Consider the following 14470-nt stretch of genomic DNA (forward strand, 5'->3'; position numbering starts at 1 on the left):
GAAGACAGTAGAACAAATGTTTCTGATAAAGTCCTCATTTCTCAAATATACAGAATACTGAGTCAAATTGAAAGAATATGTCATTTCCCAATAAAAGGATATGAACAGGCAGTTTTTAGATGAAGAAATCAAAACTATAGGCAAATGAAGATGAGCTCTAAATCTTTTTTTTTTAGGTTTTTGTAAGGCAAATGGGGTTAAGTGGCTTGCTCAAGGCCACACAGCTAGGTAATTAAGTGTCTGAGACCGGATTTGAACCTAGGTACTCCTGACTCCAGGGCTGGTGCTTTATCTACTGTGCCACCTAGCTGCCCCCCCAAATCACTTTTGATTAGAGAAATGTAGATTAAAAAAATTCTGCCACATCACATCTATCAGATTGCCTAATAAAACAAAAAAAAGAAAAATAATAAATATGGGAGAGAATATGGAAAACTTGATGATAGAGTTGTGAACTAATCCAACCATTCTGGAGAACAAGTTGGAACTAGGTCCAGCAACCATACTATACATACTCTTTGATTTAAAAATACCACTACTTAGGTGTGTATCCTAAAAAGATCATAAAAAAGAAAAATACCTACATATGCAAAAAATATTTTTAGCAGCCCTTTTCCTGGTGACAAAGTATTGGAAATTGGGGAGATGCCCATTAATTGAGGAATAGCTGAACAAGCTGCAGTATATGAATGTAATGGAATACTATTGTGCAATAAGAAATGAAGAAGGGGAAGATTTCTGAAAAACCTAGAAAGATCTGTTTGAAAGTAATGCAAAGTGAAATGAATAAAACCAGGAAAAAATATGCACAATACCATGGACGGGGTGGATTGATCAACTGTGGATGACCCAGCTCTTCTCAGCAGCACACTGATCCAAGACACGTATAAAAGACTCACAAAGGAAAAATGCTATCTATATCTAAATAAAAAACTGATGGATACTGAATGCAGATTGAAGTCATACTTTTTTCACTTTATAGTTTTTCATGGATTTTTTTTCCTTTTGATCTATTTCTTCTTTCACAACTGTGACTAATATAGAAATGTTTTACCTGACAGCACATGTATAATCTAAATCAAATTGCCTACCATTTTAGGAAAAGGGGAAGGAAGAGACATAGAGAGAAAAATTTGGAGTTCAAAATATTGTAAAAATGAATATTAAGAAACTAGATATAGGGGTAGCTAGGTGGCGTAGTGGATAGAGCAATAACCCTGGAGTCAGGAGTACCTGAGTTCAAATCTAGCCTCAGACACATAATAATTACCTAGCTGTGTGGCCTTGGGCAAGCCACTTAACCCCCATTGCCTTGAAAAAAATCTAAAAAAAACCAAAACTAGATATAGACCAATATCTCACAAAGTATATATATATATATATATGTATATATATATATATGTACATATATATATATGTTATCAAAATTAGTTCTTTCTTTGTAAATTGAGGGAGAATGGACTACAAAAACTGTAGGGCTCTTCCACCTTATAATGTCTTCTGTTCTAAGAATTCCTCAAATAAATGCTACAATAACATTAATATTTTATGTTCATTTGCCTCTTCTACCTCTAAGATTTTATATTTATTTTATTTATAACATTCGTTTTTAAAATGTTGAGTTCCAAATTCTCTCTCTTCCTCCAGCTCCTCCCTCACCCATTGAGAAGATAAACAATATAATACCCATCATACATATGAAATCTTATAAAACATATTTCTATATGCATAACAGCAACTTTTGAGATAGGCCAGAGAGAGAGGTCGGTATCACCATTTTATACTGGAATTTAGAGAGATGAAATAACTTGTGGGATATTATATACATAGTAGATGGCAGAGTAGAGGTGGGGTGGGTTTAAATCCTGGTCACTTGACTCCAAATCTAGGGTTTTCCATTCTCAACCCATCAGCAAATCAAACAAACAATAAGCATTTGATAAATGCTTCCTCTGCCCTGTGCCATGTGTGCACAAGGATAAAAATGAAACAATTACTACTCTCAAAGAGATTATATTCTGTAAGAGGAGATAATATGTACATGTATAAGTATGCTGTATACAAAATATATGCTAGAAAAATGCAAAGTAATTTTGAGTGGAGGTACAAGCAGCTGGAGTTCAGGAAGAAGGTGTTGCTTGAACTGAGGGAAGGGAACTAGGGATTTCAAAACCTGGAAATGAGGAGAGACTACATTCTAGACATGGGGATAAGCACAGGGTCAGGATATGGGATGCTATGTATGAAGAAAAGTAAGGCTAATTTAGTTGCATTTTAAAGTTTGCAAAGGAGAGTAATACTTAAAGCACTGGCCCTGGAGTCAGGAGTACCTGGGTTCAAATCTGGTCTCAGACACTTACTAATTACCTAGCTGTGTGGCCTTGGGCAAGCCACTTAACCCCGTTTGCCTTGCAAAAAAAAAAAAACCCCAAAAAAGAAGTCTGGAAAAGTAGATTGTGAGCAGATTGTCAAGGGCTTTAAATACTAAAGGAGTTTTAAGGAGCTACTAGAGTTTACTGAAAAAGAAAGTGTCATAGACAAACTTGTGATTAAGGAATACCAGCAGTATGGATACTAGACTGGAAGGATAAGAATCAATTGAAAATCAAGGAATATGAACAGATAATTCCACCTCCTCCCCTCCCCCCACCCCCCCCCCCTGGTCCCAGAAGAAATCAACAGCCATATGAAAAATTCTCCAAATTCCTAATAATTAGAGCAACTCCCACCCCACAGGTTGGCAAAATTGACCAAAAAAATGACAAATACTAGGAGATCCATAGACAAACATATAGTTGTGTGCTATTGGTAGAGCTGTGAACTGGTCCAGTCATTCTGGAAAGTGACTTGGAACTCTGGCCCCCAAAAGGTTAATTTGTATGTATCCTTTGACCCAGGAATTCCACAACTAAGTTTATACCCCAAAGAAAACAGATAATGAAAAAAAGAATTTTCATACATATAAAAATATTTGTACCACTCTTCTCTTTTTTAAAATTTATTTATTCAGTTTGAATTTTATAATTTTTCTCCTAATCTTGCTCTCCCCCCAACAGAAGGCAATCTGTTAGTCTTTACATTGTTTCCATGGTATACATTGATCTAAGTTGAATGTGTTGAGAGAGAAATCATATCCTTAAGGGAAGAAAATAAAATATAAGGGATAGTAAAATTACATAAGATATCATTTTTTTAAATTAAAGGTAATAGTCTTTGGTTTTTGTTCAAACTCTACATTTCTTTCTCTGGATACAGATGGTATTCTCCATTGCAGATAGCCCCAAATTGTCCCTGATTGTTGCACTGATGGAATGAGCAAGTCCATTAAGATTGATCATCAACTCCATAATGCTGATATGGTGTACAGTGTTCTTCTGATTCTGCCCATCTCATTCAGCATGGGTTCATGCATATTCTTCCAGGCTTCTCTGAATTCCCATCCCTCCTGGTTTCTAATAGAACAACATACAGACACCACAATTTGTTCAGCCATTCCCCCAATTGATGGACATTCACTCAATTTCCAATTCTTTTCCACCACAAATAGAGCTGCTATAAATATTTTTGTTCAAGTGATGTTTTTACCCTTTTTCATGATCTCTTCAGGGTATAGACCCAGTAGCAGTTATTGCTGGATTAAAGGGTATGTACATTTTTATTGCCCTCTGGGTGTAATTCCAAATTGCTCTCCAGAAAGGCTGGATGAATTTACAGCTCCACCAACAATGTGTACCAGATTTCCCATATCCCTTCCAACATTGATCATTGTCCTTTCTGGTCATATTGGTTAGTCTGAGAGGTGTGACTTGATACCTCAGAGATGCTTTAATTTGCATTTCTCTAATGAGTAATGATGTAGAGCAATTTTTCATATGACTATGGATCTCTTTGATTTCCTCATCTGTAAATTGCCTTTGCATATCCTTTGACCATTTGTCAATTGGGGAGTGTATAGCCACTCTTTTCAAGACAGCAGAGAATTGGAAAATGAGAGGAAACACATAAATTAGAGAATAACTAAACAAACAATAAACTAGATGGTTTCAGAGAAACCTGGGAAGACTTGTACAACACTGAGAGTGATGAGTAGAATCCAGAGAGCAATTTATACAGTTGCACCAATATTGTAGATATAACTTTGAAAGACTTGGGGACTCTTTTTTTTTGCAAGGCAAATGGGGTTAAGTGGCTTGCCCAAGGCCACACAGCTAGGTAATTAGTAAGTGTCTGAGGCCAGATTTGAACCCAGGTACTCCTGACTCCAAGGCCAGTGCTCTATCCACTGGTCCACCTAGCTGCCCCAACTTGGGGACTCTTATCATTACAATAATCAACCACAGTTTTGAGTGATGCAGGATAAAAAAAAATGCTACCCATGAAAGAGGTGATTGACCCAGAGGGTGGACTGAGACATAATTTTTTTGAACATGGTCAATTTGAGAATTTGTTTTACTTGATTATATATTTTAAAACTGGTGAAATTTGTATTTCTTGCCTTCCTGGGGGGGGAGGTTGGGGAGAGTGGGAAAGGGAGGTGGGAAGGAAAGAAGATGGATCTTTCTTTGAAAATAAGATAAAATTTGACTTAAAAAAGAAAACCACAGGTAGTTTAAGGACAAATAAAAACAACAGGCCACATCTGGTTGCTGGTGGAACTATGACTACAATTATGCAATGAAAACAACACTAAAAGCTATCAGAATTCAGATTATCTCAGTTTTAGAGATCTGATGAAACACAGTTTTGTTTTCAAAATAATACAAGGAATTTTTATTTATGCATAAAAGTAACTCTCAGGAGTCTTTATGGTTTTTATCTTTGTAGCCCCAATGTCAAACATACAGTAGGTACCTAATACATACTTGTAAATTGAAAGGAAAAAATTGTGTAGCTAGATTGGACAAGATTTGATAACTAATACTTGAGGCTATTAGGTGGTAGAGAGGATAGAGTGTTGGGCCTGGAGTCAGAAAGACCTGAGTTCAAATGTGAATTCAAAAATTTATTTGCTATGGGACTCTAAGTCACTTAACTGGAACAAAGGTTCTAGTTATTCCTGTTATTGTGAAGATCAAATAAAATCTTATTTTAAATTGCTTAGCATAATGCCCTGCACATTTCTGTTGTTGTTTAGTCATTTTCAGTCAAGATGCTAGAATGAGTTGCCATTTCCTTCATTAGCTCATTTTACAGATGAAGAAACTGAGGCAAACAGGGTTAAGTGACTTGCCCAGAATTACACAGCTAATTAAGAGTCTGAGACTGGATTTAAATTTCTGACTCCAAGTCTAGCATTCTATTCATTGAGCCACCTAGCTGCCTATTGGCACAAAGTAAGTACTCAATAAATGCTTATTTCTTTTCTGATTATTCCTTTTCCTTATTTGGATATAAGGGATAGTAAGGAATCAAGAATGATTCTGAGGGGCAGCGAGGTGGCACGCTGGCCCTGGAGTCAGGAGGACCTGAGTTCAAATTGAGAGGCAGTGTCATCTGATCCAGTCTATACATGAAAGGAGTCAGTTTGGACGCACAGAGTCGGAGCTTTCAGATATCTAAAGATTGTAATAAGGAGGAAATTAGGAACAATGATCCCCTAAGGCAGGTCTGAGAAATGACCTTATTCTTTTCCCTTCCCCTGAGAATATACTCAGTCTTAAATTTTTCACCACCCACCTTGGTTTGGCTCAATTCCCAATTCCCTCAGTTTAGATCATTTGTAGGCTTATAATCAACACCACACCCCTAACCAATCTAGAAGCCACCTTCATACTTGACTAGACCTTGGCACACTATATATGTACTTATATGTTCCCTAATCTAAATTTTAACTAAGCCTAATTCATAGGACCTAGAACTGGAGATCCTTTAGTTCAATCTCTTCATTTTACAGATGAGGGAAATGAAGTCTAAAGAGAACAGACCCAAGGTCATATAAGGAATAAGTAGCAGAACCATCATTTAAATCCAGAACCTCTGTCTTCACAGCCAGTCTTTTCCACTGAAAAGTGGTTAAGAGGCAATTGCTTCAAAACCAAAATTATGACAAACAATACCTGGCACCAACTTCACTTCTCAGTTCATAAAGGAACTCCACTTCTTCATAGGGATTATCATTATCATCACTTTAATAATTAGAAAGATCTGTGTGGCTCATCTGTGTGAGGGCTCTGCTCTTCATGGTAGATCTGGCTCTCCATTTCTTAGTAGATTGTCTTGATGAATTTCTGTAGTGGAAAATAATTCATTACACTGTGGTCAACCTTCTGTGACCTTTTCCCCAGTTTAGTCTGGTTAGTCCTCTAATAAAACAGATAATTGATTGAAGTTTTTCCATCTTAGCAGGATCCCATTGGTAAAGTGGAGAACTCAGAGTCACCACTCTATCAGAGAAAAGCATCAGAAGTGACAATAGAAGCAGCTAGGTGTCACGGTACAAAGAACAATGGACTTGACAGAAAGACCCAAGTACATATTCTGAGCAACTCGTTTAACTCCTGTTTGCCTCAGTTCCCTCATTTGTAAAATCAGGATAATAGTATTTACTTTATACAATTGTTGTGAGGATCAAAAATGATGTATATATGTTTCTTTGCAAACTTCAAAGAATAATATGTTAAATATTATTATTATTATTGAAAAAAGATTTTCTGGAAAGCCATTATATCATCATGACTTATTCTACTACCCTATTTGCACTGGAATGCAAAAATGGTTAGTATGGAAGTAACATGGTGACTGATTTCAACTCAACCTGAGGGAAAATTTCTTTACAATGCAAGCTGTTTAAATTTGGAATGAGTTTGCTTGAAATCCTCACAAAGAGGTCAAGAAGAATGAAGATCACTGTGAAAAAGTAGTAGGAGATGACAATGAAGGGATCATTGGTGGTTTTGAAGAGAGTTGTTTCATTTTCATGATGAAGTTGGAAGCAAGATTACTTGAAAGCCTCCACTAAAGTCAGAATGGTCAGGATGGTCACTTATTGGGGAATTCATAGAGGAAATTTTTGCTCAGGGAGGGAGTATATCTTTGAAGTCTTTTCATAGTCTGATAATGTGATTTTATGTGTTTCCTTGCTGTTCCAGCTGGTCTGTACAGTTTAGCCTTATAACCTCATGGGAAGGATGCTTTCAAAAAGTACAGGGGGAACTGACTTTCAGAAACTTTTTCCAACTGACTTGAAAGAAATGGAATTGCCTCCAGGAATGTGGAAAAAACAATCTCCCCAAAGCACCCATTTTTTTCTATAAGAAATTATTAGCCCTGGGAGCCCCTCCAGAATTTGCCACCTCTGGCTAGATGTCAGGAACAAAGCTTCTATCACTTGGGTCTGGGGCCAACTCCACAGAAGAATGAGAATCTTATTAGATGTAAATGATAGCCTAATTCTGAAAGAATCTCTTAACCAGCCTTTTATAAGCTAGACAGCTTAGCTTGAAATCCCCAGGCAATTTGGAATGCCTGCTTAGGAATTTTCCATCTAATCCATTTGAACATATATTTACTAAGTACCTACTGTGTGTAAGGAGTGGAAGGGAAACCCCCCAGAATTCTAGGAATAGTCTGGTGGTGCTCCAGGTAAATTCCAACATTCCCCTGTGTAGGGACAGAAAGAGAGTTTGAAGTCAGGAGAACTGGGTTCTAGTCCCATTTATGCCAATAATATGCTAGGTATTCTTGGGCAACTGATTACTTCTCTGGGTCTCAGTTTCTTCCTCTGTAAAATGAGGGTAGTTGGACTAGACAGTTTTTAACATCCCTTCTTCCTCTAATATTCTGTGTTCTATGTTATAGCACTCTGTGTTTTAGATGCTCTGTTTAGTCTCTGCTAAATCCCAGCCAACACTAATCTTTCACCCTAGTTCCTACAGAAATTATTCTGTATTATATCATTTCATTATCAACTCCACTCTACCTGGTTCTCTATTTGTAGCAGATCCATGAGTTTTCTTTCCCATTAGTCAATGAGCTTCCTTTGGATAGGGTCCACATAGGACCTGGACATACACAGTAGGATCATCAGACCATGCAGTGCCAGAGCAAGAGAGATTTTAATAATGAGACCTAGAAAGGAAGAAGAGACTTCAAGTTAGCATTTTTCTCCGTTTTTGTAGTCCTATTTTCCCCCCAAACACTAAAGACCATTCTTATTCCCATTTTCCTTTCTAATAATTCCCTAATCTATTCCTGCCTCTCACTTCCCCTTCTGAAATTCTATGATCTCTATCTAGCCGAATCTTTCCTAACCTTCAAAGTCCACCTTCAATTTCATGGAACACAGAGACTATAATCTTAGAAGCACCTGTGTAAGTGTTTTCAGATCTCTAAACTGGAGGAGTTGCCTAAATCCAAGTGCTACCTCACCAGTTATACTAACCAAGCTCCATTTTGGGCCTGGGGGAACTCACCATCCTAGGAGTCAGGGAAGCTAGTTAGTGAGTCAGTCCTCCTCTGAATGACATCAGGCTAGCCAGCTACCTGTTGGGATTGAAATAGGGAGTGGCCCCAGAATTATTAATTGTGGGGGCAGGGAAGAGAAGGGGGGGCATCCAATTCTCAGAAGAGCACGGATAGGAATCCTCATATAGTAAAGGCACAGATCAGACTGACAAATGCTGACCAGTACAGGAGTTAAATTCATAGGATCACAAAAATCTCAAAGCTGGAAGTGAATTTTAGTATTTATCTAAGCTAACTCATCCTGAACAAGAATGTTCTGAACAAGTGGTCATCTAATCTCTACCTCCAGTAATGGGGAACTCACTATGTCAGGGGGTAGCTGTTCTAGGTTTTCGCATAGGAAATAAAAGTAGTTGGATGCTCAGCATCCAAACTGGAAAATTTTATAGAAAAACAAAATGGCAACAAGGTTCTTGAGAAAGCATGTTGGTCCCAATTCTAATATTAGAGGTAAATTCCTTTAAGCCATGTTTTCCTTTGTTAAAATGTGTATAGCCAGGTAATAATTATACGTTTATTAATCTAGAGAAGCAAATTTGGAAGGAACTTTAAGACAGGGAGGGTAGAAATGGTAAAATTGGAAGTGGAAGTAAAAGACAAAATAACATCAGATTTAGAGGGGACTTGAAGCATAGAAAGATAGGGACAAAGCAATGCCAGAGCTGGAAAGGAACATAGAATATAAATGGTTAATGTGGAAAAACTTTGGAGAATTTGTTTTTAATTTTTGAAAAAGCATTGTTATATTTAAAAACCAAGCATTTTACACTATGATACCATAGAACAAATGTTATAGAGTGTGAGGAAATATCCCCAAAGTCTTACCTTAGTGCACACCACAAGATCTGAAACTGTCACTGCCTTGGTTGCACCAATTAGGACTCTGAATGTACACTGTGTACTTGTTACCATTGACCTGGATAGATCTGGTATCCTCCCAAATGCTCACCACTGTAGCATCATGGTCTGTGGGGATATGAAATGTCTCACCCTGAAATAGAGGCCAGTAAAGAAGAGCCTCAAATCATTTGGTAGTGTCAGCAAAAACCATGGTGACTATGTTAAACTCTCTCTACTCCCTACTATCCCATTCACTTGATATCTATTTGGTGGTCATCATACAGCTGTTCTAGAACCAGCCCACCTTCTTTGGGGAACAAGAGAATATGGTTGGAAGTGAAAAGAGATGGTCCATAGGAAACAGGGAAATGGAGCCATTGCATTGTTCAAAGGTGAGCTCACTAGAGAATCAAGCCAGTGAATACTGAGTTCCTGAGCCCAGCCTTGCTCCTTCTGGCACTTGACAGCCTGTCCTGTCAAATCTGTCAGTTGGGGGTCCGGATGAGATTGAGGGATGGGAGGCGCCCAGATGCCCACAGCCAGCAGGTCTGCTGAGTGGTTGATTACATTCCTGGCCTCCCCCCGGGGCCTTGCCTTTCCTTCCCCCTGCAGGCCTTCTGTTAGCCTGAGTGCTGACATCTCCCTTCCCTGGCCCCTGCTGCCCACCTTCTGCTCACCCCACTTTGGTTAAGCCAGATGGCTTCAGGCCTTGATTACTTCATCTCCCTTAAAGGTATGTCATCTTTCTAACAGCTAGCCTAAGGCCTTCAAGGACTTGCTTCATCAGGGAATTTTGTTCCTTGAAGTAATAGGGATGCCTTGCAAACAGTCACTAGCCAATTCACCTCAGATGACCACTTAGAGTTGTAGTGGTTTCTTCCAATTCGAATCTGCTATAGATTCTATTATTCATCTTGAAGGAATTCTCTTTATCCTGGGTCACGCTATGAGCAGGGGAAAATCCTTTTATTCCACTTTTTTTCTGCCTAGAGCAGAATAGCTCAGCATTCTCAGGCCAAAGAAAATTATCAACTTAAAAATTAACCTGCTATATTTGGCCAAACGTTTAATTAATTCACCCCTAAAAATCTCCTAAATTTATTGAATTTCAAGTCCTTCATGCAGTTGCCATGGTAACAGATCAACTGATTTCCCAGGTCTTATATAGCCAGCAAGCCAGATGTTGGTATCCTCTAGAGTCTAGTCAACTCTTCTTCCTTTTATATAGTGGACCTAACAACAAATTCAAATTCATCAGGAAGTCAATATGTGTACAACCCTGCTGCAGACACTGTGGAAGTGACAAGATTAAAAGATAGTGCCTGTCCTCAGGGAGCTCACTGTCTAGTTGAAATGGTAAGACTCAGATATGAAAGTGTTAGTTAAGCAATAATAATTCTAGGTAGAATCATATCAGCACCAAATGAGGAGATAGATAGAACACAGACATAGAAAGTTAGAGTTGAAAGGGAGTTTAGAACACGTTAGAATGTTAGAGCCAGTGAAGCAGAATATAAAAAGGTAAATTTTTAATTATTAGAACTGTGCCACACTAGAACAATATTCCCCAGGAGAAGTGAGCTCCCTTTCATAGAAAATTTTAAAGACAGTTTGAATGATCCATTGTTAGAACTGTGCAGCAGATTTACTTGTTTCAGGACTCTGAAGTCCCTCCAAACTCTTGATATTGTATGGTTTGAATCTCTGAGATCCTTTGCAGATGGAGTATTTTGAAATTCTATAAAGCACTCCCTAACTTCATTAACCATCTCTAAATATGTTCAGTGAACACCTCCAGGGGAGCAGACAGTCCTCAGGTACCACTATACTAGAATCAGACAAGAACAAGCCCAGAAGGAAAACTATCTCAGGTCTGCACATGAATAGTCAAAGGCCCAGTGGGTTTGTCCATGACACTTGAGGCATGCAGGTTAATCATTCATCAGGTCATAACCCAGGGATCTCAGTAGATGGGTTCAGTGGAGCAGGTAATTGCCTGTGTACTGCAACTTCATTAGCTGCTGCATACTAGCTGCTGCATCCCTATTGGCTCTTGGCCAGGCTGCTCCTAGGTCTCAGCCTGAGACCACTACCTGTCTCTCTTGCTGTCGTTCCCCTTGCGCCTGGGCAATTTCAATAGCCCTCTAGTTTTGTTAATATTCAACTTCACTTGGACACCAGCTTCTCTCTTCCTCTATAAATATCTGGCAATGATAACTCAGCTGTCATAAAGATGCTTGTGGTACTTGGCCTTACTGAGTCTCCTTCCTCTATAAAAAGGTATAATAATACCTACCTTAAAAATTTCACAAGATTGGTGAATAATGCATGGAATGAATTCCCTCTTCTCCTCCATGTCATGGAATCTTTCTCTTCCTTTAAGCTATATTCAAGTACTAACTTCTTCATGAAACCTTTCTTGATCTCCCCAATTGCTATAGTACTTTCCTTTCCAAGTTATCTTTTATTTAACTACTTGTATTTGTGATTATCTCTTAGTATTTGTTCATGTACGCTTAGATATATATGTGTAATGCATATACATATCATTTGAATATATATACATGTTTGTGCATACATAGGTTTATATTCATCATTAGATACATATGTAAAAGAGATACTCATTTAAGTCCCCAAATGACCTCTCTAAGCTCCAATTCAAGATTTCCAGTTGCTTGCTTTTGTATCTTCACAGAGACCCCATGCTAACAATTCAAAACTAGCATACTCCAAATGCAAAATTCATCATTTTCCTCCCCCAAAGTGCCCTCTCTCCCAATTTCCCTACTTCTGTTTGTGGTATCACAACTCTTGGCACCACCAATCAGCTAGGCTGGAAACCTCAGAATCATCTTTGGCTCTTCTTTCTCCCTCACCCTCTGCATCCAATCAGTTGCCAAGTCCTACTGATTCTATTTCCACAGTATCGCTCTTACCGGTCCCCTTTTCTCCTTGCACAGTGCTATCACCTTAGTCCAGTCCTTCTTTACCTGTAATCTGAAAAAGTAAAGAAAACTGGTTTCTTACCTATTCATACTTGGTCATGTTTATAAATTTTTTTTTTTTGCAAAACACTTCAGGTAAACAACCTCATAATAACTCTGTGAATTAGCTTCTATCATTCTCATTTTACAGATGAAAAAAATTAAAGTTTGGAGACATTAAGTGATTGACCCAAGGTTTCAAAGCTAATAGGTATTATGTAAGCATTGAACCAAGATTTAAGGCTCTAAGTCCAGCACTCTGTCTCCTCCTCTTTCTCCTCCTCCTCCTCCTCCTCCTCCTCTTTCTTCTTCATCTCCCCCCCCTCTGTCCCCCCTTCTCCTCCCCCCTTCAAAACAATCTTCCAAATGCTTTGACTACTTTGATAATATCATTTGTCTACTCAAAACCTCTCACTGGTTTCCTATTGTCAACTGACACTGTAACTTCATTAAGGCAATTAAGGCCTTCTGTACCTTATGGCTTCAACTTATCCTTGCACCTTTATTTCAATCTATGCCCCTTTATTGCCTGTAGGATAAAATACTATTCTTCTTTTTGGTATTTAGGTACAGTTCCTGGTCCTTAATAAATGCTTGTTGGCTTGGCTTTACAACTTGGTCCCAACTTATGCTTATTTCCAGTCTTTTGTATACCAGCCCCCCCCACCCCAACCATGATCTGGTCAAACTGACTTTCTTTTGGTTCCTGAACATGATCTTCATTTTCCATCTCTGTGCCTTTGCATGGGTTGCTTCCCATTTCTGGAATGCTCTCTCTCCTCACCTCTGTCTCATAGAATCTCTCTCTTCCTTTAAGATGAAGTTCAAGAACTAGCCTCCTCAGCTGCTAGTGCTCTTTTTTCCAAGCTATCTTGTATTTAACTACTTTACATTCAATTGTATTTATTCTCTTTGTTTTTGTTCTGCATGTATATGTCTATATATATATTTGTATATATATATATATATATATAGAGAGAGAGAGAGAGAGAGATATTTAAATATATATGTAGATCTGTATATGTACTTTGCTTCCCTCTCTCCCCCTTTAAAATGTATGATCTCCCACTTTTTAGCACTTTGTATTTGAGAGCTGGTGTCATGGTGCTGGTATGAAATCAGGAAGATCTGTTCAAATCTACTCTCAAACCCTTATTAACTCTGTAAGCCTGCAAAAGTCACTTAATGTCTAGAGTCTTAGCTTCCTCAACTATAAAATGAGGATTATGGTAGATAGTTGCATGACTGAATTATTGTGAGGATCAAATGAGATAACATTTGTAAATAGCACTTAGCATAAGAACTGTTATTTAGAAGGCACAAAATAAAGGCTTATTCCCATTCCCTTTGTATCTTTAGTGTTTGGCACATTCTTGGTGCTTAATAAATGCTTGTTGATTGATTTATACTTTATCTTGGGCTGAACTGGACAGGTAGTTACCCTTCACTCCTTCCAGACTCAGTGGATTCACATAGGTCATTCCCCATGTCTGGAATGTGCTCCCTATTCTTTTTGTCTTTCAGTAATCCTCTTTTCTTCCTTCAAGGCCTAAGGTCTTCCTCAACCTCTCCCATGAAGCCTTTTCTGATTTCTCTCAACTGAAAGTGATCTCCCCCCCTTCTCAAATTTTCTTCTGGTGATTTGTCCTTATCCATCTGTCTACATTTTCTGGAGTAGCCAGTCCCCTCCTATCAGTCCTCTGACTGTTTTTGTGAAGTACCTCTCCATTTTTTACCCTCTCTGCAATAGACCTGTTTGGCAGGAGCTGGACATTTCATTGTACCCCAGTGAAATTATCCAAGTGTGGCAGTGCTGGACCTAGAATAAATCTTAGAAACATTGGTTCTGTATGGCTCTGGGAAAGTCAGTTCACACCTATCTTAGTTTCCTCATCTATAAAAATGAGTATAATAATATTACCTCATAGGGTTGTTGTGGGAATAAAATGAGATAATTTATTAAAATGAGATAACTTGCAAATCTTAAAGTGCTCTTAGAATTCGAGGCCCTATTCTTCTTTAGTGAGAACTGAACTCACACAATTTTCCTCCATCCATATCTCCTTCTAAAATATCCCTGGGTAAACGTCCCTTGCAGTGTCCCTCAATTCGGGTCAAATACTTCCCAAGTGTCTTGTCATCCCTGCCCCCTGACCACAGCAAAATTCCTGAAGGGTTCAGAA

The sequence above is a fragment of the Macrotis lagotis genome, chromosome 1 (assembly GCF_037893015.1).
Source record: "Macrotis lagotis isolate mMagLag1 chromosome 1, bilby.v1.9.chrom.fasta, whole genome shotgun sequence".
NCBI lineage: Eukaryota > Metazoa > Chordata > Mammalia > Peramelemorphia > Peramelidae > Macrotis > Macrotis lagotis.